Source organism: Aethalodelphis obliquidens, unplaced genomic scaffold (assembly GCF_003676395.1).
Source record: "Aethalodelphis obliquidens isolate GAN/ISIS:26980383/991018 unplaced genomic scaffold, ASM367639v1 scaffold133, whole genome shotgun sequence".
Lineage (NCBI taxonomy): Eukaryota > Metazoa > Chordata > Mammalia > Artiodactyla > Delphinidae > Aethalodelphis > Aethalodelphis obliquidens.
The window spans coordinates 733352-759184 of NW_020838077.1; the positions used below are offsets into that span (position 1 = coordinate 733352).

A 25833-nucleotide genomic window follows, 5' to 3' on the forward strand; every position below is an offset into this window, starting at 1 on the left:
TCCTTGACCTCAATACTGAATCACTTTATTTTTATTTTATTTTGCCATATATTCATGCAACAGGTTCAAGCTAGTATCTTTGATGCAACCTTTCATAATGCCTTGGCAGTCATAGTTTTTTAAATTAAGTGCCATTTTATAAAAATCCCTTGGATCACTAATGAAATTATGAAAAATATTAAACATCTACTCCTATTGACATTTTAGTTCAATCTTCCTTTCACAGAACTCTTTTTATTTTGAATTTATTTCATTTTATGATGTTAATGTTACTTATGTTTTAAGTATGTTGGTAGTTTAGACATTTTGCAGTGGTTTCAATCTGCTCTATTTTAGTGTACAGAAGTCTATGTTACTGAGCTATATATGACTTCCATTTTTGTCACCGTGGCCAATATTTTCATAGTCCCATTGGACAGGACAGTGACGGCTAAGGAGAAGCTTCCAAACATCAAGAGAACGGGTCATCTTGTCCAACTGCCTATTAAGATCCCCCTCTTAGGAGGTTGCTCTTTGGAGAGCATCTACATTGAAAATAATCCTTAGATTATTTAGTAATCTATCCTTCTGCCCATTTAGTAAAATCTATCCCTCTGTTTCTTTCCCAGACCTCTCTGTCATGACTTTTCAGCAATTTTCCCTCCAAGTACTAATCATCCAGCCAAACTATTAGTCACTTGTCATGAATTAGCGTGGATCCCTCTGCTCTATCTGTCCTTCCAAGTAAAATGAACAATCACGTGCCCTGCGTGAAGTCATGCCCACTGGGGGGATTTACCTTCACCACTGGCCTTCAGGTGCTATGGTAGCTGCTTACATATGTGTGGCGTCAGCATAGGGTGCAGAATTACTGATAAACCAGTCCTGTTTTGTTTTGTTTTTTTTCTCCCTCAGTTACAGGGAACTCACTATGAGGCTATGAATGGGGGTTGAAGAGATAAAGTACCAAGTGTAGGAGCCATGGGAACATAAGCCACTTTTCTATGCAAATGACTCATGTGTGTCGGCCCTGCTCATATATTCTGTTTATACTTAATAATGAAATGATGCTGTGCATGCACAACTTTATGGCTAGATGGATTAGAGAACAAGTAGGTCACGACTGGAAGCTCAAGTCTCATAGTGACTCATGCCCAAGCATTTATTCTCTCTCATAACATAGACCAAAAACGATTTTTTAACAAGAGAATAAAAATTTGAGGAGGATGTCATAGTTTTGCACCAAATCCCAAAGGTTTGCCCTGTGATTCACTAATAGAAGAATGCCAAAAACTCCAAATACCATCTCTGTCTTACATAGACATTTGAGTACTCTGCTGGGTCATACAGGTAAAGTGATAGTGTAGCTTTCGTACAGCCTGGACCTACTGCAGAACTTTCTCTTGTTCTGGGCTTTAAATAAAACTGGTAGCTTTCCAGGCTACTTGTTAAGACCATTACATTATTAGGTCTGGAAGACTCTATATTGCCTCCAAAATTCAAAGAGGTCCTGTAGGGTTACCTTTCTCACAAGTTTTAAAATTTGTTCAACTAAGTCTTTTTCTGTTCCCTTCATAATTTTACCACCACCGGTTGAAACATATTGTGGCAGGTTGTAATGAATTGCTCTTTGTTCAACTTCTCACAAAATAGTCTCACCTGGAGTTTTTCCATGTAGACTATTCATGTAGGTTATTTCTTCAGTCACTTCAAACTGACATTGACTCCTTGAATAAACTACTGAATAATGTCAGTAACATCTGTTAGACTGACTCATCAAGAGTCAAAGAAAATGATGCCAGATCATTTGCTTATTTTTAAAATCAACTCGATGTTGCTCCTGATGTCCTCAAGGCTCAGTCAGCGGGGTCTTAGATTTCTTTTCTCTAGACTTTTTTAAAATTTTTTGGCCACACCCTGTGGCTTGTAGGGTCTCAGTTCCCTGACCAGGTGTTGAACCCCGGACTACAACAGTGAAAACCTGGATTCCTAACCATTAGGCCACGAGGGAACTCCCTGGATGTACTTCTTTGGCTACTACAAGTAAACACTCTGTAATTACTTCTCCGTGATAAATGGTTTCCTTGCATGACTTACAGAGGAGCCAATTATAGAATGACTTGGTTGCAACCTCATCTTCATTAAAAACATTTTTGTGTGTGTGAAGAAATTCTATTGCAATGAGATATGCCATTTTAAAATTTCTAATTTTTGTGACAGTTGCTGTCCTGCCAGTTGGCGTACTGTGACGAGTGTTTATGAACCTGTATATACACTGGTAGTGAACCTGTATATTGCATTCTGGTAATGAACCTGTATATTGCATTCTTTAAGCAAATTTATAGCGTTATTGGATTCCATACCTCAGCATTTTTGGAGATTGTGAGAGAGAAAGGATCAAAAAGAAGAGATAAATAAGGGATCCAAAAAAATATTGCCTTTAAGTTCCCTTACTTTCTGAACAGTGTCCTGGGTCAAGTCACAGGACGCAGGGGAGCAGAAAGGCTTTCCATTGAATCCCTCATTATCACCTCTTTTTAAAATCTGTTTTATACCTGTCCATCCCGCGCTGCCAGGAATTGGATCCAACTGGCATACATGGAAGACAATTTATTCCAAGTCTTCCTGGGTGGGCAAATATATTGGCCAACTAGAGAGCCATACTTAAGAAACCTGAAACCTTCCAAAGACCGAAGTTGAAAATAATCTAAATATTAAAAAGAAAAGTCAAGAAGTCACTTTTCCGGTTAGCCGAAGTAGCTCAGTTGGGAGAGCATTAGACTGAAGATCTAAAGGTCCCTGGTTCAATCCCGGGTTTCGGCAAGCTTAGCATTTTAGTGAATACGAAATGATGCTCACGATACACCATACTCCTTTAGTATGTTAAAGCCTAATTGCACAATAAACACAATGCTGTGGCCATAGTTCAGCCATGCAGGAGCTCGCAGTTGAGGCCCACGTTTATTGTTTTTAAGTGATGTGTAAGCACTGCTACTTTAAAAAAAAATAATAAAATATTATGTGTGCGACACTGAAAAACGAGGAACGATCACTGAGTCACTGTGATGTGTACTGCGCACAGCAGCAGTGGGAAGGGAAAAAGCTACCACGTACCGTCTCTGTCACAAGTACTTCCTGTTGTAGCCCGACAGCAGACATAGATGATGTGTAAATGAATGAGGTTGCTGTATTCGAATAAAACTTTATATATGGACACCGAAATTTGAATTTCATATAAACTTCACGTGTCACAAAATACTATCCTTCGTTTTATTTTTCAATCTTTTAAAATAAAAAACGGTGCTCACATACTTCGGCAGCACATATACTAAAATTGGAAAGATACAGAGAAGGTGAGCATGACCCATTGCGCAAGGGTGACACGCAAATTCGTGAAACGTTCCAAAATCATTCTTAGCTCGCAGGCAATAGTTTATCAGCCACTAGGGTAAAGGATCCCATGCAAATACTCAGAACTTTAAGAGCAGGCAAGATTTCAGTTGCTTTCTGCCAGTTAAAAATAACTGGAGTCATATCCCGGCCGCCCCGCCTTCCCCAATAACTACAGAACAAGTGCGAACATTGCAATACTAAACTGCTAGGGATTCGAACGTTGTTTCCCCAGCTAAAAATTTGAAAGCTTAACTAGCGAACTACCCAAACTTATAGATCTAGGTACTGCACATATAAACAACTAATTCATTTGGTAGATCTTGTCCTAGTGGAAATCTCCTCTGCATTCTCTTCATTGCAGAGAAAACTCCATTTGAAAAAAACTCTATAATAGCTAGCTCTCAGGAATACTTTGTTCTCCTCCTCCTTTCTTTCTGTCTTCTGTGTCTTTAAGAACCAGAGCTGTAGCATCCACTAGAAAATGTCACTGCCTGAAACGGAAGTGTTTCATTTCGCCACAAGTATTGTGAATTCATCCTTTGTCTCTAATTTCCCCATATGCAGTTAAATTCTCAAGGAAGCACGCTACTCTTCCTCACATCCCTCTGCATTATGTTTTTCATTTTTATTGCCCGCTGTGTAAGCAGAGAGGAAGGAAGTTGAAGGAGTGAGCATTTGAAGATGCAAGGGTAGGTTCCATAATGGGCTTCTCTCTTTGGGTGGATGGAACTGCTACTCAGGCAGTCCCTTGGCAAGCAGACCTCAGAGCCAGCTAACTTTGGGAAGACCAAGTGTCTTTTCATCTGGGCTGCAGTGCTCCTTCTCTTGATGTAGCCACAAGACCAGATTCAGAGTAGGAGCTTCACAAAATAAAGGAACTGAACAGACTAAACTCTTCTGCCAACTATTAGATCCTCGAAGACATCCAGAAAAGGAAGGTAATTAGTCAAAAACTTTTTCTCAGCAGCCACATGTCCGGGTGGATGTAGCTGAGTTGTGGCGAGATTACGGAGCATGGAAGAAGTCCTAGGTTTAATCTTCCCTATCTCCATGCTCGCATTTCACAGCTGCATTTTCCTGACCATGTCAGAACCTCTTCTCTTTTTTTTGGTTTTTTCTTACTTTTGCTTTTGCATTTCTCTACTCATCTTTTCCTGCTCACATTCAAGGGAGACTACTTATCTAATTTAGTTGGTTGCTTTAAGCACTCAAGCATTTCTACCCCAAGGGCTTTGGAGTCCATTACCGAACCTGATTGTGTCAGAACAAGGAAGGCTGCGTGGAGCGGGATAACAAAGGAAGATACTGTTCACCCAGGGCAGTAAACATACCAAATGCACATTCACAAGCCAGTAAATGATTCATTTGCAAAAATAATTGAGGATGGGAGGGGGAGGGGGGGAAGAATGGGAAGAGAAAAAAATAAGAGGACCATGCACAACTTCCTACCCCTATTTTCTCAGCTGTGCCTTTCTTGAGAGACAGGTTTCTGAGGAGCAGAAAGCCTGCCCACTAATTTTCTTCCACTCCCTCCTTATCTTCCAGGCTCCACTGAGGGCAACTCAGTGCAGTCACCAGACATTGAAGACTACAGATCTCAGTTCTACCTTGCATGGGTAGACGTTGCACAATAAATCCACTTCTCATAAGAATGCTGTTGTTATCCAAACCTCAATTCATTAAAATGAGTGTTTGAGTCAGTGAGTGTAGAGTTTTCTAGTGTGACTGAAATAGCTAGATTGAGAGATCCTTTAGCACGAGAGTACTCGTATCTGTTCCCATAGTATGGAGGCAATGGTCATGTTTAGTCAATAATTCTTTCCCAATTCGCATGTAGAAGCTTCCTGACCACAGACACCCTCCTCCATCCTCGAAGTGAATTGTCTAGGTGGCTGAAATGGGGGGGGGATCGAAATTCCATGCTTTGTCATCATATATAAATATATTAAGGAAACCCTGCCAGGTACATGTCAGAAAATCACACAGAAAACACTGGAGAAGCCAGCAGCTAAAGTTGAAAGGCTTTGGGGGAAAAATGGCCATCATCAGCTGCATAGACAAAAGTGATCCCATCTCAGAGGTTTCAGCTATTTAATTTTATTCTTTCGAATTTCTGTGCCAATCTTTCCTGTCAGTCATTGCATTCTCAGAGGGAAAGGAATGTGAGGGCTTTGTTCTCTCTACTACTCTTACTCTGCTGCCCCGTATCTGTTCTTAAAAATTGCCCTCCTTCAAACAAAAATGAAGAGTAGGTGCATTTCTGAAGTTTTGTTCTGATGCTATTTGTAACAAAACTCACAAGATGAAGTGTGTAGTAAGAACTGAGAACAATCTCAGAATGTGATAGTGCATGAGCGACAGCTGGAACTTCTGATTCAGCATAGGTGGGGTTCCATTCCAGGCTGCCCAATGGGGTTGAGTTCATGCATTCATGTCGTGGCATTAAACTGTTAAAAACTAACCTTTCTGTTACAAAATTTTAAGACAACAAATCAGCTAGCTTTTTTTAATCATTGATAATTCTTCGGCCAGATAAGGAAGATGCCAACAGAATGAATTGTAACACCCTACTGACAATATTAGAATCTGGTATCTGGGTAACAGACCCAAAATAAAAGGAGTTTTATGGAACCATTAACAAGCTTTGAAGACTGGTGGTTACTTTCCAAGGAAGTCAGCATTAAACTTTTGGAATCAAAGCTCATTATTTCATTTTCTTTTTATCATGTGCAAATAATCATCATTTCCCCCCCGGCCCAAAATTTTATAATTCTCTCTTTTTAAAAACTGTCTCATTACTATTGTTTCTAAGCCAAGCCTGATTATTTTAAAAAGTTACTATGGTAAATCCCTCAACCTCTGTTGCCTACCTTTCTTCAAGAACCCAGGAATCATTCTGCCCACCCCTCTCCCTCCCTAACCACCACTTGCAGATGAAGTTTGTCACCAGATTGTCTTACTTCCACTCACTTAACTTTCTAGACCAATGGTGGTTCTCTAACCTGGCTGGCCATCTGTAAAATATGAAGAAGATTTTAAATTATAAAGATTCCTGCCTTATTTTTAATTCATTTAGGAGTTGTGTGGTGGGCCCAGGAATCTATACTTTCATCAAGTTCTCAGGCCATTCCCCAGGTCTGGGTACTAGTGACATTCGTCTACAACATTTATGTACCTTTTTCTCTCTACCTTGGAAGGTTGCTTGTGGTTGACTTTGCTATTTATCATAACATTAATGTCAATATATTTAAATTTTTATTTAATATTAAGTGTATATTAAGAAATATTGATATATTTTCATATATATTTCCAGTGACATCCCCAGAGCCAGTTGAGTTTCTGTCTTGTTAATGGGCAGAGAGGGGAACTGACCTGTGGTACAGAGGAACTGGAGAGTTAGTTATGTTATTTCTGTCCTCAGGAAGATAGGACCTCACACCCGTAAGAGAGGTCGGAATGAAACTTCAAAGTAAGACAGAAAATGAAATGATTTAGGATTACCTTAAAATTAAAAAAAAAGAATCTTAAATTCATATCTGGGTTGACTGACAGGTCAAAATTTGGCTAAAGGCAATAGCGTCTACTTTGAGCTTTATTGGTTTTAAGGTTTGGGGAATTGTTCAGTTGCATGAAGGGTGTGACAAAAAGTTAATTTGCTTTTCATTTTCAGGTCATGTCCCCAAGCCATGTATCATCCCCCTCCTGTTGTCTTCTTTTGGTAGAAGACTGCTTAACACAGTCGCAGTATTTGATGGGACGGTCTATTCTGAGGTTTTCAGAACCAGGTCTTTAGGATCCCACCACAGGGTTCCCGATCACCTGCTGGGCCAAGAGATTTGCGAGCAGGGACTGTCTTGCCTTGTCTCGTCTTCATTTAGCTCCTGGTGGTTTTGTGTCCTCTCTCCAACTGGACCTTTATTTCCTGAGGCAACTTTATTTTCCTCTTCGAAGTTTCTGCCCAGCTTTGTCAGCCGCGGTTCTGCCAGACAGGAGCAGTGGAGGGGCAGGGATACCGGTGTAAAGATGTGGGAAAGGCCTAGGTAGCGCAGGGCCTTTTCCAGAGAAGGAGAAACCAACCCAGATGCCCGCGGCGAAGCGTGGGGACTCTCAGACGCCAGCACGGAGAGGTTGAAGTAACCCTGACCACAGGTGGACGAGGTAGATTTTGAGCCTTTATGGTTTTGCTAGTTTCGTCTCCTGGAGAAAATGGTTCACTCGGAATATTGATTTCCTTGCAGTTTACCAAAGTCAGTGTCCCAGTGCTTTCTGAGGAAATCTACGCATAGTCTCTGCCTTTCTATCTTGCTTGAACTTTTCTGCCTGAGTTTCCCTGAGGCAGTATCGAGGCTCCACGCCAAATACAGTGAGGTCACGCAGAGCGAAAGGAAAAAAGACAGATGAATAACGCTTGGGTCAAAGCTGTTATTCATTGGTTGGGTGGCTCTGACCCCAGTCAAAAGCCAAGAGTATGAAAGTTCACGAAAAGATGTCTTATTATTAAAAAGAGATGAATATATAGTTCCCGTCTCAGGTCCTATTCTGAAATACAGCAATACAAATGCATTCTCTGACAGAAGAAAACCCTAACAAACTTACAACGTGGGCTCCGTGGCTTAGTTGGTTAAAGCGCCTGTCTAGTAAACAGGAGATCCTGGGTTCGAATCCCAGCGGGGCCTCTCTAGGTGTGACCTGTCTGTTTCTCCAAATGCATCTTTTGCTCTTGCTCTCTTAAAATTCGACTTTGGCGGGGTTTTTCCTACCAGCAACCTACCAGCCACCCATTAATAGGTAGTTTCCAACGGCTTTGGAAACAAAATGGAACTGATTTTGTTACATCCGCACAACGCAGGACTATATTAAGAAAGCAAAGAGCAGGACTGATTTTAGCGTACTGCCTACTTTCTTAATGTTTCCTATTGGAAATACAAACAACATCTTCCCTTGGGATTTTCCTTGCAATGTTATCTCAGGTATCCCAATCCTAATTTCATGTAAAGAATTAAGAACAACGAATTGAAATTCAGAGAGGGACTGTAGACTCTGGGCGTGGATTTTAATACGAAACTCGCCAGTGCTCGACATTATAATTCAATGATAGGTGTGTGGGAAGACTGAGAGTGGGTGTGGAGGTAAGATGTAATTAGCCCAAGAAATTTGTGAAAGCATAGAATGTCGATTTACTGTTGGTCAGGGCCGGCTGCATAATGTACGGGACCAGGGCAAAACGAAAATGTAGGGTCCCTTACCCAAAAACCAGGGAAAGATGCCGGTAAAGATAATAAAACATAAATTTAGCTTTTTTTCTTCCTCGCTCTCTCGACGTGTTATGGTATTTCTTAATTTGCCGTTTGATGTCATTATTATTAAGGGAAAATAGCATCGTAAATTATAAGAACGAATTTTACTATTCATTAAAGATGAATCAAAATTCAAAACTCACAGGCCATTGCAGTCGCACGCATACGGGAGAAGCAAGGAATGCCGGACATTTCCGTTGCTCATGTGACATCAATTACAAGACCTCAATTTAAAGATTGGAGTTTCAAGTACTAGGTCGCGGGAGTTGCTAAGATTGCCCCTCCTACCGGCTGTAGGCTGAAACACTCACACTTGCCGAAACCAGGGATTGAACCAGGGACCTTTAGATCTTCAGTCTAATGCTCTCTCAGCTGAGCTATTTCGGGTCCTAAGAATAAACTTCTCTGACACATTTTTCAAAACTGAGATTGTTTTCAACCCGTTTTTAGAATGTTTCAGACTCTGCAAGTGTTGCTGTCTAATTGTCCAATGTATTTACCCACCCCCAAAAGTTTGGAATGTCTTCCATGTATGGTGCTTGCATCCGATTCCTGGCAATGTGGGATGGTAGGTGGAGAGAGAAGAGAAGTAATAGGGATTCATTAGAAAGCCTCTCTGCTACTCCGACACAGCTCAGAAAATTACAGAAAAAAAATTTAATTTCTTAGAGTCCCTTATTTTTTCTTCTTTTTGTTCGTTCTTGCATAATCTTCAAAGATGCTGAGAAACAGATTAATTTTTGTGAACGTGGGATCAGTTTTTTGTTTCCTGTGATGATTTCGAGTGATGATAAAAGGTGATAATTTCCTTTCTTTTATGCTCTTCCATCTACTCTGTCTTTTGGCCCTGGTGAGAAGGTCTTGGAGAGGACTGACCCGGCTGAGAAGAAACCACGAGCAGGAAAGGTAAAAATTTGGGTTTAGAATTTACTATTCTTTTTTTTTTTAGAATTTACTATTCTTGAGCATAGACATCCACCAAAAAAATCTAATTTAAAAACTGTAGAAATAGTGGAGTTAACAGAATAAATTTTCTGACAAAAGAAAATAGCTTTGCCAAAGAATACGGAAAATGGGCATATTTCCTAATATATCAAAAAAAGAGTCCACTACTACTCGGGGGTGTAGCTCAGTGGTAGAGCGCATGCTTTGCATGTATGAGGCCCCGGGTTCAATCCCCGGCACCTCCACGAGCACTTCGTTTTCTGCTCCCCAATATATTTTATATGTTTACATTCCTTCAGTCCCGCGGAATCTGCTCTCCTACTTTTCCACCTTTCGTCACTTTTTTCCCCCTGCTCACATGGAAAGTAAACATGATTGCTGGGACAGCAGAAGGAATAAACAAGAGAAGAAAAAAAAAAAAAAAAAAGAACAGCCTTATTCCACATCCGCGAATGTCCCCAATTTAACCAGCTTTTTCACCTGAACTACCATTTTACCATACTACTTAAGAGAAGGAAGATCCAAAGTAAGACGGGAAAAAAGAAAAAGAAAGAAACCTGTGTGCAATTTCTTTGGCCAGAATAACTAATCCTAAAGACAGTAGCCACGTGAAAAATTAGGGTGCTGTGAGCAGGATTCCAACCGTCCCTGGAAAAACACTTTGAACTGCAAACCAAATGCCTTAGACACACAACTATTCATGAACTTTTATCACATACCTGGAATAGAACACATGAATTCGAACAAGGACTTCTGTTTCTCCAGTAAGAGCCCAGAAAAAGACAAAATAAAGAAAGCCCCACCACCAACCTGCTTTAATTTTGGAGACAAAGTGATGTTCATCCCCTGCCCTAGAGAACACTTGACTTTCAGATAAATTCAAGTAATGGAGAGGTCTTGGTTTCTAAAAAGTCAGCCATCTCTTTGTTCCCTTCCCATCCTTTCCACTGAATTCTCAAAACGTTGAGAAGCAGATGCTCAGCAGCAAGTGGGTGCGGTGGAGGCAGGAGACGTTCCTTTTCAATAAACCAGACCCCGTGGACAGTATTTCTGCTCAAAGGTTGTGCTTTGGGGACTGGTGGAATTGATGCTGTTTCCTTTTACAGACAGCTTAAGAGATCTGCAATTTCTGCAGAGATAACCACTTTACGTGGAAGCTGATGGCAGAAAATGGGACTTTTATTGGTCTTCTAAGGAAACTTTAGGACCATAACAATAACCAGTGTAAATCAAAGAAGAATGAGATCAGCCTAGGAGCAATCTCATTTCTTTGTTTCTCACAAGCCCTAACAATAACCTCCTTATCTATTCGTCTTTTTTTTTTTTTTGGCCGTGCCACGCAGCATTTTAATCCCGTGACGAGAGACTGAACACGTGACTTCTGCAGCGGAAGCACCGAGTCTTAACCACTGGGCCGCCAGGGAAGTCCCGTTACCTACATGTCTGAATGCATAACTTTAAGTTCTCACTCTACCTAACTCTTCGGAGTCTTTCTACTCCTAGCCACATACGTGTCCAAACTTGAGGTTCAGAGATGTCCACAGAATTCCAGATTCAGGTTATAATGTGTGTAGGTAGACATCCTCAAGAGGCCATCTTGTAGGCATTTAAAATATGTCATACCAAAACCCAAACTCAACGTTACCCCTTTATTACCCCGTCTTATGCTCCCGACGCAAAAATAAATCAACAAACCAATAACAACAACAAACAGAATTCCCACCACGTCCCCTGTTTTTATTAGCTTTGCGAAAGGCATCACTGTCTGCATAATCCAACCTACCTGTAAGTCTTCCTAAGTACTAAGTATTGGACTCCAGTAAGAGTCCAAATCCTGTGTTGTTCTACCATGTTACATCAAATTTCTCCCTTGCCTTTCGTCATTCAATTCACTGTTTTATTTGTCTGGCGGACCCTTGAAAGCACCTCCGAAGTTGTCTTTCAGTCTAGATTAAGACAGAGCAAAACATCACTGGATTGTATACATTTATGACTTTCTCATTCTATTGCTGCCCTGGATTTGCCCCTCAAGGTCCTGCTTTTCAGAAGCTAGTTGAAGCCAATGGCAGGATGTGAGAAGTGAAGGAACACCCTAACATGCTCTAAAGACCTTCCTAGAAGAAAGCCAAGTTCCATCTGGCTTCCAAATAAAAGTTGGAAACAATGTAGGGGAAAAGGAAAAATGACTCCTCAATAAGAAGCAGGGCAATCATCAGTTATAGATTTACTGAAGTATAGGGTCTATCTGGTTGTGTAGCTCACTGGTAGAGCATAAGCTAAGCATGCAGGAGAATCCAGGTAATCTTGGACTCCATTGTTGCTTTTCCCTTTCCTCACGAATACTATATTTCAAGAACACATCCAAATTTCCCCATCAAAAAAAATTCTTTAGTCATTTTTTTCCCCCTGCTCACATCCAAAGTAAATCCATTACCCAAAAGATTGCTTTTAAGCTGATCTATTTCAACTCTATGACTCTGGCATCTACCAACCTAACTGCATCACCACAAGTAAGATAAGAAGAAATAAGAGAGTGAGCCCATGCTCCCTTTTGTTCCATATCACAGTTTACCCAGGAAAAGGAAAGAAAAAGATACAAAGGAAAGGAAAAGAGGCTCATAGTCAATTTTTGTTAATGGATTCCTTTGTGTTCTCGGCTCTGCCTATGTCAATTAAGACTGAAGACTGAGGAACAGAAAACCTACCCACTGATTTTCTCTCCTCACTCCCTCCCACACCCATTGTTGCTAGTAGTTGAAACTAATTACCACATGTGGCAGGATATCAAACACCAACTTTCTCAAAGTGAGGGAAAAAGGGAACAACATCTCTCAAGGGTTGCTGTGCTTTCCAAACTTGAAAGTGGAGAAAATTATTAGTGCTGATGACAGTAGAGATTTGGTCAACATAGCTTAGTTGGAAGAGCTCTAAAAGGCTGAACTAAAATCAGGATTCCCTCCCCATGATTTGAAAAGCCCACAGTTTGTGTCAAAACAAATTCTCCTTCCTGTAACATGTCACCCTAATACAAATGCTTCTGAATTCACTTTCTCAAGAAAAGGGCTTAGAGGGCTAAGGCAAGAAGAATTGGAATTGCGTGCCTCCAGTCGTCCCTGCCTTCACCAATAAACACTTATGTCCGGTATTTTCAAGCCATTAAATGAAAAGCTTCCTGGATTACTTCCATCAGTATCATATGAAGATCATGATAAAGAAGTATAGTTTAGGGCTTTGGACTCATGGAGGTCATTGGCCTTACACAAAGCTGAAAGCATCCCAGCAAGAAAAGAGCTATTACCTCTGCTCTTTCCCACGCGGCCAATACTATCAGCTTTGAGTTACCCAGGACCTCCTCGAATTTTCATGTTCTGAAGAATTGCAGGTTTTCCCACTGTGATAATGGGTTCCTTCAGGGAAAGCAGTTTGACAGTTGCTAGGTTCCCCAATGTTGTTTCGCTGCCTTGTGTTTGTCCTTTCATTCCCCCAGTCTAGAAAAATGTCACTTTTTTCTTTTTCTTTTCTTTTTTCTTTCTTTCTTTCTTTTTTTCTTTTGCTGTGCTGCGTGGCTTGCAGGACCCTAACTCCCCCACCAAGGACTGAAACTGCGCCCTCGGCAGCGAAAGCGTGAAGTCCTAACCACTGGACCACCAAGGGAATTCCCATGACAGCTTTTTTTTTAAGTTGATAGAACTTTAGATTTTTTTTTAGTTGATAGAACTAAAGATTTTTTTCCCCCCTGAAATCCTTTGTAGACATAATCCTCAAGAGGTGGGGAGATGTGGAACCAGAACTGAAAACAATCTCAGAACATGTGGTGATGCGTGAGCAAACAATGAGTGTCAGCTGGATAAAGGATGTTTGTTGGCCATCTTCCGACCCAACCTGGTGTGGAATTCAATTCGGCTGCCTCTGGGCTGAAAAGCACTTCATCTGAGCCAGTACTGCTGGAGATTTGTGTTGGAAATCCGTGACTTTTCCAGGCGAAAGAAAGTAATTTTCACGTAGTTTCTTCTGAGTGGACCTTGCAGCAGGCTAACAGAAGTAGGAAAGTCCTAGAATCAGAGACTGTGTCAGTCGGACTGTAACCTGAGTGAAGCCGCTAGACAATATCCAGTTTAGTAATTTCACAAATGGTGGGATTTAACCCAGTGGATTTTCTCCATTAGAAAATAAAGCCAATCTCAAAATAAAAGTAGTATTTTATAAATGATCCCCAAGGAGCTCCTGCAGGAGGGGGTGTAGCTCAGTGGTAGAGCGCGTGCTTCGCATGCACGAGGTCCCGGGTTCAACCCCCGGCTCCTCCATCTAGGTTTTTCCCTCATCCTCCCCTTTCATTTTTGTCATACATTTTGCCATGTTTCCTCTGCTCCCATTTAAAAAAATACGTAGTCCAATGGATTCCCTTCGATATTATACCATTTCTACTCCACGGGCCCTGGAGCAGGGAATCCGAGATAAGCAACGGAGGCGCAGGGCACAGACCCCAAGTATTTTTTGGTGAGTGAGTGGGTGGACGTTGGCCCAAGGTAAGGTGACATTTACCAAAGCCTTTGCCACGTGAACGTTTAAAACATGATTTGGAAGACTGAAGAACTAGCTCACGCTCGCTGGAATAGCTTAGATGAGCAAGTGACCAACGGATTTTAAAGGTTAGATCCTAGGTTTGGGCAGCACAGTCATTTGTATTCCATGTTAAATCAACTTCCACAGGAAATTTACACAAAATATATACTAGAAGACACCCACTAACTCCCCACCATCCCCTCAACCAAAACACCTAGCTGAAGTAAATCTCAGAAACCCTGCAAACAGCGGGTTTAGATTCCTTACCTTCTACACTTCCTCGCTGAACTTCACTTTTCTGTTCTTAAATCATTAAATGAATTAACAACACCTCATGTAACACCACACTGATGTCCCAGAGGAAGATGTGGCCACAGGTGTTTGGGTGGAAGTAAGAATAGATATATAATTTGCTTGTATTTAACAAAACAAGCAAACAAACAGAAACAACAAACAGAAACAACTCGTTTAAGAATCAGTACAAACTACAGAATATCATTGCTCTGCACTTTGTTCTCTGTGCAAGTCGCGTGTTGGGTGAACGCACAAAAACGGTTCCATTTTTCTTTACCAAAACCTTTGCATGATAACTTTTGTATTTGAAAAGGATGTTTTAAAACGTGAAGTCAAAAATTTTTAAATGACATCTATTTTCCCTCATTTGGAGAAACTAAAATCATGTTTCTCCTAGGTCCTTCAAGATCAAGAGAAAGCAGGGATCAGTCACAAGCTCAGCTTCCTCTGGGACTCAAACCCTGGACAGATGCTCAAACCAGCCAAGCCACTAAGCTCCCTTCCTACCAGGGCTATCTCTGGGCTGCCTCCATCCAAGTATGTTGTTGTCAAGCTGCTGTCTAAACCATTTCAGGGCAAAGATTAAGTGAATGAGTTTTCCTTCTATTTCACTCTCATTCTCTAGACTTCTAACATGGGAGAGTAGACAAAGCAGTGAAAAACAGCTTAGACCACCTTTTCCCATTTTGCCAAACACGGATTCTCAGGACATTATTCCTTTTGCTCTTTAAGCCTCACTGTATTTAGCATGGAGCCCTCCTTCTGCCTTAGGGAATCTCTCAGGCAGCTGTCAAAAGCCATAAGACATAAGAAGTCCCCATAAAGAACAGTACTCTGGCCACTGTAACCCATGAGGGAATACATATTTTGGATCTGTTTTTCCAGGAGAAGGGAGTATCTAAACCCTAGGGCTGTGAATCCTCAGCCATGGCCATGCATAGCCCATGTTAACTCAAGTGGCTTCAGGCTGGAACTCTGAATTCCTTCTCCCGGTGGCCTCCACCAGAAGGCAGATCCCACGTCATCACATCGGGGGGCCCTGCACCTCTAATGCTTCTGGCTGTCAACCCCAGCTGGAAATGCTAGAACAAGGGTGCAAAGGAGCAGAACCTGAAAAGTTCCCTGGAAAGAGAAAATAGGTCACTCTAGCAAACTCTGGAGCCCAGCAAAACTCCAAACTCTGGAGCCCTGCACCTCAGTGGCTTTGTCTTGGGGACTGTGCAGTTCTGTTTCTGAGATCCACAATGACGCTTAAGGGAGACACTTCGGAGGCTAAGCAAGAATGGCGAAGCAAATTAAACTTTTATAAGAACCTTCCCGCTCTAACCCGATGCTCTTGGACAAATACTCAAACCTCAGCCATCACAGAGATGCAAGGAATAGACACTTTCCTCCTGTTGCCAAAATCTGTGGTGACCAAAGGTGAGTTTTAGGAGTAATCCTAAATCACTGTGTCTTCTCTTTTACTTTTTCTCACGAGTGGGAAATCTGTATTTTCCTGAATATCGGAATCAATTACATATATATCAACTCTTCCATTCCTCCTCTGCTCCTCCCCTTCAAAAAAAAAAAAAAAAAAAAAAAGCCCGAATGAGGCTTAGTTGGCTCTGGAAAGTCGCTGAAGTGGGCGCTTAGAGGCGAAACGACTTTTAAAAGTAACTTGGTGAATAATATAGGCAGACTGAAGCGACTCACCAACACAGAGATAAAAGGTTTTAGACTAGAATGCAATGTTCCCGAACCTGGGAAACCGTCGGATAACTTTGTAAATATACGTATGCCCATTTCTACCTTGTAGCTCCTGAGTGCACTCAGAATCACGGGATGGGGGGGTGGGGTGGAGATCTATAGGATGGAAATGCCTCCCCAGATGATTTTGTTGATCATCCAGGTTTGAGAACTGTTAATCAAGAAAGTGGAGCTGCGGGAACTGAAGTGAGCTGCTTGGAAACAACTAGCCTGGAGGAAGTGGTGAAACAGAATGAAAGGAGAGACGGGAAGGGAAAGTGAAGGAGAAGGTGAAGCAGCAGGTGATGAAGAAAGTGGATGGGGGTGGGGTGGGGTAGGAGGAGGCAGGTGGCTGCGGTTGGGGAGGAGGAACTAAAAGAGGAAAGGGCGAAAGAAGGCTTGGGACTAGGTCTTTACGATGCCCACTATTTGGTTGGCCCGGGAGGTAATTTGCGCCCGCGTTGCCTCTGTCTCCTCTGCTCCCTCTAGGGATGCAGGAAACCAGAAGGTTATCTTCCTCCTAAGGGAAGCGGGCTTAAAAGCGTTTGTGCCACAGGAAGGAGCAACCCTTTTTGCCCGAGTCTGGCTTTGAGAGAGACTAGCTGCCCTTTCCAACACTGGAAATAACTTTTTCAACTACGGATTTTGGAAGCCTCTGAGTTTCGTGAGAAGCGTCTTTCCCATGGACAGTATCTTAAACACTCCTTCACCGAGAAAAACCTGGGAACACAGAGCTCCATGGTTGGTGATTAGACCGACCTTTTGCTGCCCAACCAAGGTTCGATGTGTGGTGAAAGCGCAGGGGCGAGTGGGGAAAGGAAAAGGAGAAGGAAAATTTCCTCTGGAGCCCGCAGCCTGTCCATTGACACAAACCAGCTGAGAGGAAGACGGGATGGGAGGTGGGAGGGGTAATCTAAAAGAATTTTCCCAAAGGCCCCCTTCCCCCTTTTCTCTTTCAGTCTGTCTTTTTCTTCCCTGCTCCTTAATAATAATGAAAAAAATGCAGCAAAGGAGAATGGACCCTACGTGGCATACTCGGTGCTCCGCCTTCAGGAGACTGATTCTGAGCGAGCAGTTTCTGTACTTAACTTGGTTCCTGGCTTTATTGTACTGAAGTAGTCAGGTTGGGAGATCCAAGGAATGTCAAGGCCCATAGTCACATGATTAACCGAAGGCTACAAAAGTTAAGGTCTACACAAAGAAAACCGAGAAGGACCTCAGCTGTGAGGGAGTTGAGGACAAATGGAGGTGCTGGGGATTGAACCCAGGGCCTCGTGCATGCTAAGCACGCGCTCTACCACTGAGCTACACCCCCCCACACCATAAGTTCATTTTTCTATTGTCCCATGTTATTTATTTATCACTGTATGACGGTGTTGGCAAGCCAAAGTCCATTATGTTCAGTTCCTCTGTTTCTGAAACCTCGGGACTGACTCCTGTCTCACAGCTAGGGCAGGAAAAAGAGAAATGCATTCTGGACCGAAAAACCCTTAGGTCTTCCCACAATCCTCCTCCCCATCACGAACTTTTAGCCAACTGCCTCTTGTGTCAGTTCTAGTCCACCACGAGGGAGAGTCCCAGAACTGAATCTTCTGTTATGTCTTTAGATTCTCCCTTCTTTAGAAAGTCCTCCTCTGCCCACGAAGCTGCCAAAAATGCAAAACGTAGCGCTGGCGCGCTACGTGAGTGCAGCCGAGGGAATGTAGGTCCAGGTGTGAAGTTAAGACAAGAGGTGAATTAATTCACAATACTTGACCGAAACAAAGAGCGACAAGTATGTGTCTCAGGCAGTCTTGCGTGCTCTTGCAAACCACTGCATTCGGCATCTGCACTCGGGACGTGACAGCAGCTTTGTTACGGCGACGCTATTGCTCTGGTTTTGCAGACAACACAAGAGTGGCGGCAGACAGAGGTAAGAGTAGAAATGTGGGCGCTCCTGTTGTTACAGCATCACATTATTTGCGCAAGGAGGAGAGCGCAAGGGAAGCTGCGCGCAACCTGCGAAACGAATTCGCTGTCTGTAAACCTTCCCTATGCCTGGAACAAGTCTGAAAATTTCATCAGTACCCAGGGCGCAGAACGTCGACACCTCCCACCTTTAGGTAAACATTGGTGCGACTGTTAAGCTAGGTAAGATTTTTGGATAAAATCCTAAACCTTCTGTCAGGAGAGGGAATGGGGAGGAGAGGACAGGTACCGACTGGGATGGGTTATACTATCACCATACTAGAAAGACGAGCGGCTGGGAAGTGGAATAAGCAGAAGAGGTGTTGGAGAAGGGATAGTGGCCTGGTTCTTGGAAGGGAAAAGGATGAAGCCAATGAAGGGGAAGAAAAGGGGCAGCAGAGGAAGAAGATAGAAGAGTTTGGAGATGGGTCTCAATGGAGAGGCTCGGAGGTAGAAAGTGACCAAGCCTGGCACTTCTGCTACACTTTCTGCAGGCCCTCGGGAAGAGAAGAAGGCTCCTTCCTAAGGTAAGTGATTTGAAAGCGTGTGTCCCACAAAAAGATACGTCCCGTTTTGCCCAAGATTTTGTGACTCTGAGAGTGCCTTGCTCCACTTTCTGTCACAGCAAACACAGGCTGAGCATCTTCAAGGGCGCACCTGTGGTTGCATATCTCTGGAGCAGTAGACTCCGGTATTAGAGATTTTAGAAAGTCGACGTTATACGTAACCCGATGCAGCGTTGAGTTTAGAAACAAATTCCAAACGCAGTTTTGTGTTTGGGCATTTCAACTGCCATCAGCTAGTTTTTAGCGTGTTTGGCTTTAAAATACAAGGGAAAGAGTGGAAGGAAAAGGTTAAGCAGTGACTAAACGTTTTTGGTTTGAATAGATTCTTACTGAAACCTTCGTACTCTTGGGTAGCTCAATTGGACCTGTATCAGGCCCTTAGTCTGAGGACCCAGGATTCACGACCCGGTTCTGGTGTAGACTCTTTCACTTTCCCCATAATTTCATGTATACATACATACACAAAAGCCTACTGAAGCCAGCTTTCGTTTGGAGCACGTTACTAATCACATGCTTATTCTTTTGTTTTAGCCTCTGTTGAATGTTATTTAAAATCATCATAGAAATCAGACAGTGGCATAGGTCCTATAAGTCACCCTCCTTTTGAATGTGGGCGCTAACCGGTACAAGAGCCCTGTTAGAAATGCATTCACTCTCTGCAGCAAAATCTTTGCTCTAAATCCTTTTAAATGCTCTCTTCTCTTGTATATCTAAAAGAGAGATCATTTTATTTTATAAAAAGAGTTTAACTTTAGAACAGTTGTAGATATAGAGAAAAATGGAGAGGACATTACAGAGAGTTCCCCTATACCCTGCATTCAGTTTCCCATATCGTTAACAGCTTACAGTAGGATGATACATTTGCCAAGTTAATGAACTCAAATTGATACATTTTTAAAAATGGAATCTACAATCTATTCAGATTTCCTTAGTTTTGCCTAATATACTTTTTCTGTTCCAGAATATTGAACCAGAGATGCAAGAGAGGATCTAGTTTAATGATTTTTACATTGGTGAAATTTATCTCAGTGGACTTTCCCTTGCCAACTTTCGGTTTCTCAAAACCATCCAAAAATGGCACTGATATGTTATGAAGAATTTCTAGGGCAAGGTGATTTTTAGTGTTAAGCAGGTGCCTTCCACATACAAGGTCTTGAGTAAAACCCCTGTAATTCCATGTGTGTTCTTTACTCTGTAACCCAATCCTTCTTGCACCTTTTCATTCATTTTCTCATGATTTCCCCGCTCATATGAAAAGAAAACCAATGATTCAGTGCATTGCCTTTACAGCTGTTCCAGTTCTATTCCATAGACCTTGGTTCCACATAGGGTGGTTGTTTTTGTAAAAGGAAGATGGGATGGGAGAGGAAAAGTGCGGGGGGGTGGGGAGTCCATCCTAAATCTCCACCAAAAAAAAAAAAAAAAAAAGAGGCCCAGGGTATTCCCTGGCGGTCCAGTGGTTAGGACTCTGCACTTTCACTGCTGAGGACGCAGGGTCAATCCCTGCAATCCACACTATGAAGCCAAAAAAGGAAAAAAAAAACCAGTTAAGAAAAAGAGGCCTACCCCAACATTAAGAGGAAGTTCACCTTCAGTACAGGGAAAAAAGATGGAAAGAAGAGGGAAAATAAAGAACCTGACAGACATTTTTGTTGAGTCTCATAATTTTTGAGTCATGAAATAGACAGTAGATGGAGGAACAGAGATGCTTCCCACTGAAATTCCCTACCCCTCTTCCTCAATTACTTTCAGCAATGTTTTGTTGTTTTCAGTGTACAAGTCTTTCACCTCTTTGGTTAAATTTTTCCTAGGTATTTTATTTTTTCAGATGCTATTGTAAATGGAATTGTTTTTTAAATTTCCTTTTCAGATTGTTCATTGCTAGTGTAGGGAAAAACAACTTACTTTTGTGTGTTAATCTTATGTCTTGCAGTTTAGCTGAATGTGCCTGTGCTCCTGGACTTTACTTTGTTGGAAGGTTCTTGATTACTGATTCAATCTCTACCTGTTACAAGTTTGTTCAGATTTGCTAAGTAGGAAGCTATGCTGAATGTAGAAGGAGGATCCCTCTGCCAGGTGAATTTCTCAAATATTGGTGCCCTGTATTTATAACGAAGGCAAATCGTAGAAAGGTTAGAGAATAATCCACTTATTAGCTTTGAATAAATTCTCAGGATAAGTTGAATTCCTGAGCTGGATAGTTCAGTTGACAAGCATCAGACTCTCACTATGAGGGTCCAGACTGCAAGTGCATGTTCAGGGTTTAGTATCTCCCCTAGCCCTCCAAGCACATATTCTTAACTCCTAGATAGAAACTCTTTGAAACCCAGCTTTCTCCAGAGAAATGTTTGCAGTCAACTTTTCTTCCCCTTCCTATCCTTTTCTTGGCCACTGTCTACCAGTTCTACAGAAGGATTCTGAGCCAGAAAATCCAGGGTCATTATGGTATCAATAACTATATATGCATTAGTATTTCACTACTGGGTATTATCTGGTGATTAGATGCCAATGACAAAACGCAAGGTATCGGTAATTAGTGGGCATACTAATTTTGGTTTTTTAAGACTCTTGCCTCATTTCAGGTTTTCTTCTCAAGGCCAGCCCTTAGAAAGTCAAATGAAAAGGATTCCGTTTCTTGCCTAGCAATAAGCAACGACCACGAAGGGACTCGAACCCTCAATCTTCTGATCCGGAATCAGATGCCTTATCCATTAGGCCACGTAGCCAGTTGGTAAATGTCTGTATTCAAACCTGAAAGCTGAAACGTGGTAGGTTTCTGTTTTCAAATTTCTAACTTCATTGGAAAGAAGATCTCATTAATAACATTCCTGACCCAAAGGGAATAAAACTGCATCAAGTTCCTGACAACAGTTACTTAAAATTAATAAATGGTGAGGCGATCAGAAGTGACACAGCCTTTGAAGGCTTTCTTACCTAAGTCTGATGCAAGTTAATGATGATGCAAGTTCAGTGGAGAAATATGAGCCAAGAAGTAAAGTCTGCAATGAAGGGATGATGATAGTGTAAGGAGAGGGAGCTTCAGAGTTTGGTACGTTCTGACCTGTTCCATCTCAAAGATACAATGGCGCATCCTCCAGGGAGAAAAGTCTGTAAGCTCAAACAGGAGCAGTGGGGGGTAAGAGCTACGGCCTGGACTGAATGAGCCTGGTTGGACCAAGGAAGTGCCTTCTGCTGTTTCCTATGAAATTGTTTTAGTTAAACCTCTTTCCTTCTTGAAATGGGTTCAATGAGAAGCATAGATTGGATAATGGTCCCTTGCTGTTTTCCTGTTTGGAGAGCTACTGGCTCCAGTAGAAGCTGAAGAATGTAAATCCACACCACGTTGGGCAGAATGCCTGGCCAGCATGAGCTGTTCCACCTGGTTCCCACCCTCCCGTCAGCCAGCTCCAAGACTCCCTTGCCAAAGGAATGTTTGGGGGCAATTTCATCCATCAACAGAAAGGGACCCATTATGGAACACTTTCTTGCATCTTCAATTTCCTCCTCCTTCAACTCTCTTTCCCTCTGTCTACAAAGGCTGCAAGAAATATGTACAAGACAATGCAGAGGGAGAGAAACAGAAATAGTGTGAGTGTTGCCTGGAGAAATTTAGGTGAGGTACTTGGCAAGAAATGAAACCCTCTTTGTCTAGCAATGTAGTCTGAAACTTGGCAATGCTTTGTCTAGGGGATGCAGCATCTCTGGTTCTGAAAACCTAGAGAAGGAAGACAAAGAAGAGAAGAGGAAGGAAAATGTTCCTAACGATTATAACATCTCTCTCAAACAGAATCTTCTTAGCAATGAGGAAAATCCAAGAAATCTGACTTGGGAACTAATACATGAAAGATAAAACGAATTGTCCAAATGTGTGAAGATAGATAAGATACTACGGGAAAAAATAACATTGTGGGCCTGGATAGCTCAGTCGGTAGAGCATCAGACTTTTAATCTGAGGGTCCAGGGTTCAAGTCCCTGTTCAGGCGTACTGCCTCTGTTTTATCTTTATTCATACAGGAAGAGTTGGGGGAAATGATATCCTGATTTTACACTGATTGAAACTTTGCTCATTGCTTTATAGGTGTGAAATGATTATGTGATAAATTTACCAACCCCAAGGGACAGTCTTGGGAAGTCATTTGGAATAGGGATTGCTGACCTGAAGATATGGATTTTATGTGGTTGCTTTATAGGTGTGAAATGATTACATGATAAATTTACCAACCCCAAGGGACAGTCTTGGGAAGTCATTTGGAATAGGGATTGCTGACCTGAAGATATGGATTTTATGTGGTTTTTAGAAGAGAGTCTCTTTCATCAGTTGACTGGGGAAAAAATCAACCAAGACTTCTGAACTCTTAAAAACAAAGGGAGAAAAAGGACTTGAAACCAGAGACACATAGCACTTTACCCGTATAGAGAAACAATTCAAATGACAGCGGCTATCTATCTCATCAGAAAACATAGAGGTCAGAAAGAGTGGTACAACATTTTCCAAGTGCTTAAAGAACAGAATTACAAAAAAAAAAAAAAAAAAAACAGAATTATCAATCCAGAATACAATATCCGGAGAAAATATCTTTCGGGAATGAAAAGAAAATCAATATATTCTCAGATAAAGGAAAATTAAGATAATTTGCTGCCAGAGAACTACCTTAAAAGAATGACTACAGTAAGTTCTCCAAACAGAAAGGAAATGATAGAGAAGGAATATTGAATATCAGGAAGGAAGAAAAAAACATGATAAGCAAAAAAACATGGTAAGTACAATACACTTTCCTTGTCTTGAGCTTTTAAAATTATGTTTGAAAGTTGAAGCAAAAGTATAACACTGTCTGATGTGGTTCTAAATGTATGTGAAAGAAATAGTTAAGACAGTCATATTACAAGTGAGGAATAGTAAAGTGACAGAAAGGGAGGTAAGGTTGCTACATTTCACATGAACTGGTAAAATGGTACACCAGTACAGTCTAAGTTAAATATCTATAATGGAATTCTTACAGTAATGACTTTTAAAAATCTATACAAAAGGATACAATAAATAATGGTATAGATAAATGAATATGGAATTCCAAAATATATACAAGTAGTCCATAAAAAGGCAACAAAAAAAGAGAGAAGTGAACAATAAGAATAACAGAGAACAAACAGAAAACAAAAAAAATAAAATGCCGGACTTAAGCCCTACATACCAATAATTACATTAAATGTAAATAGTCTAAATGCACTAATTAAACCCACAGGGTAGATTAGAAAACATGACCAAACTATATGCTGTCTGTCTACAAAAAAATTCACCTCAAATATAACCTGTAAATATATAGGCAGTTTGAAGTTAGGAAGATTAAAAAAAAAAGGCATGTCATGCAAACATCAATAAAAAGACAGCAGGAGTAGCTATTATTAATGTCAAATAAAGTCAGTTTCATAACAAAGAAAATTATCAGAGGCAGAGAAGGACATCATATAATGATACAAGTGCCCATCTACCAAGAAGGGCATAGTAATCCAAAATATGTATGCACCAAACAACAGAGCTGCAAAATATGTGAAGGAAAAAAAAATCTGATAAAACTGAAAGATAAAATATGCAAATCCACTTGAAAAATGCCATCAGCCACCGGAATCCAATCAACATAGAATGGTTCATCCAATACAAGCAGAGTATAGATTCTTTTCAAATCCATCAGAACGTATTCCAAGATAGAACATATCCTGGGACATAGAATAACCCTCAACAAATCTAATAGAATTGAAAGATACAGTGTGTTCTCTGACCACAGTGCACATTAGTCACAGAAAGATAAGAGGCAGATATTCAAACACTTGGAAACTAAACAGCACAGCTCTAAATAACCCACAGAATAAAGAGGAATCTCAATGGAGATTTAAAAATAAATAGAATGAAATAAAAATACAATGTATCAAAATTTCTGATACACTAAGACAGCACTAAAAATTTCTGATACTTATTAAAACAGCACTGAGAAGGAAATTTATAGCACTCAGTGCATACAAGAAAAGAAAAATCACAAGTTAGTCATCTAAGTTTTCACTGAGATAGCCAAGGGGAAAAAGAGCAGAAGAAACCTAAGGCAAACAAAAGGAAGAAACTAATAAAAACAATACCCTTGTCAACGCCTGGGCCAGCACCATGGTTGGGAAATCCGGCATCGGTTTGTCTCCCGGGCTTTTGCAGCTCTGGTTCTGAGACGCACAGAGACCAAGTTGGGGACAAGAACAGACAGCAGGATGCTGCATCGATTTTTGCCCCTCTTAGTATATACGGAATCCTTTTCTTGAATGAAAGAACACCAGGGGGGAGGTTCAGCCGCTGGGCCCGACGTGCAAAATGAGCTCGCCGGTTGCCAAATTAGTTCTTGAGATCTCATTGTCCCTGTGGAAAGGGGAGACGCTTCCCACCTTCAGCCAAAATTTGTTCCGACAGTCAACTCAGGTACTAGGTTTGGAGGAAATTCTGAATTATCTCTGATGGGCTAAGCCAGAAATCGACCTTGTTTAAAAGCTCCCCCCGATGATTCTGAAAGTCAGCCAGGTTTGGCAGTTCTCGGCTTTAGAGACTCCAAGACGAGTGGGCTGATATCTTTGGGAAAGTTAACACCAGGAGGGAGATTAGTGCGAGAGCAGAATACAGGTAACGATAACGAAAGGCAGGCGTGGAGTCCGCGGCTTCAGCGGCCACAGGAAGGTGGAGGAGGAAAAAAGTGGACGAGTGCTTAGGTTGGCGTTAGTTTCAGATGGGCGGAGAGGCGGTTAGTTACGCGTCTCTGCTGCGCTTCCTCTGGGTACGTGGGGAACAAGCAGGTCCATTCCCGGTGAAAGAAGTGAGCTGAGACCGCTTTCCCGAAGGAAGATCCCCTTCGTTTTGTCCGACTGTCGCGGTTTTCAGAGAGCCTCGCTGCTCTTTCCGTGGTTGGAGCACTTGAGAGAAGTCCTGCGGTTGAGTTTCTGATTTTAGTGTATCCCGGTGGTATTGGAGGTTTCAGACCGCGCGGCAGGGAGGCCACAGTGTCCGGATCCCCACGTGCTAGTGGTAGAAGAGCGCAAGGTAGAAACAGGGACCGCCTTTGTCTTTAGACTTCACCATCTGAGCTATACGTAGG

At 41.7% G+C, this 25833-nt stretch overlaps 9 non-coding genes across 9 annotated transcripts; 6 read left to right on the forward strand and 3 right to left on the reverse strand.

The window, feature by feature from the left end:
- The first annotated feature begins 2729 nt into the window (after positions 1-2729).
- TRNAF-GAA (transfer RNA phenylalanine (anticodon GAA)) lies at positions 2730-2802 on the forward strand. The gene has a single exon. It is a non-coding gene; the product is annotated as a tRNA-Phe (tRNA).
- A 477-nt stretch (positions 2803-3279) lies between these two features.
- On the forward strand, positions 3280-3391 carry LOC113616262 (U6 spliceosomal RNA). The gene has a single exon (XR_003431258.1). It is a non-coding gene; the product is annotated as a U6 spliceosomal RNA (small nuclear RNA).
- Positions 3392-7974: 4583 nt separating this feature from the next.
- On the forward strand, positions 7975-8048 carry TRNAT-AGU (transfer RNA threonine (anticodon AGU)). Its single transcript has one exon. It is a non-coding gene; the product is annotated as a tRNA-Thr (tRNA).
- Positions 8049-8983: 935 nt separating this feature from the next.
- TRNAF-GAA (transfer RNA phenylalanine (anticodon GAA)) lies at positions 8984-9056 on the reverse strand. Its single transcript has one exon. It is a non-coding gene; the product is annotated as a tRNA-Phe (tRNA).
- Positions 9057-9787: 731 nt separating this feature from the next.
- TRNAA-UGC (transfer RNA alanine (anticodon UGC)) lies at positions 9788-9859 on the forward strand. Its single transcript has one exon. It is a non-coding gene; the product is annotated as a tRNA-Ala (tRNA).
- Positions 9860-13846: 3987 nt separating this feature from the next.
- Positions 13847-13918, forward strand: TRNAA-CGC (transfer RNA alanine (anticodon CGC)). The gene has a single exon. It is a non-coding gene; the product is annotated as a tRNA-Ala (tRNA).
- Positions 13919-17442: 3524 nt separating this feature from the next.
- On the reverse strand, positions 17443-17514 carry TRNAA-AGC (transfer RNA alanine (anticodon AGC)). Its single transcript has one exon. It is a non-coding gene; the product is annotated as a tRNA-Ala (tRNA).
- Positions 17515-21365: 3851 nt separating this feature from the next.
- On the reverse strand, positions 21366-21438 carry TRNAR-CCG (transfer RNA arginine (anticodon CCG)). Its single transcript has one exon. It is a non-coding gene; the product is annotated as a tRNA-Arg (tRNA).
- A 1184-nt stretch (positions 21439-22622) lies between these two features.
- Positions 22623-22695, forward strand: TRNAK-UUU (transfer RNA lysine (anticodon UUU)). The gene has a single exon. It is a non-coding gene; the product is annotated as a tRNA-Lys (tRNA).
- Positions 22696-25833: the final 3138 nt, after the last annotated feature.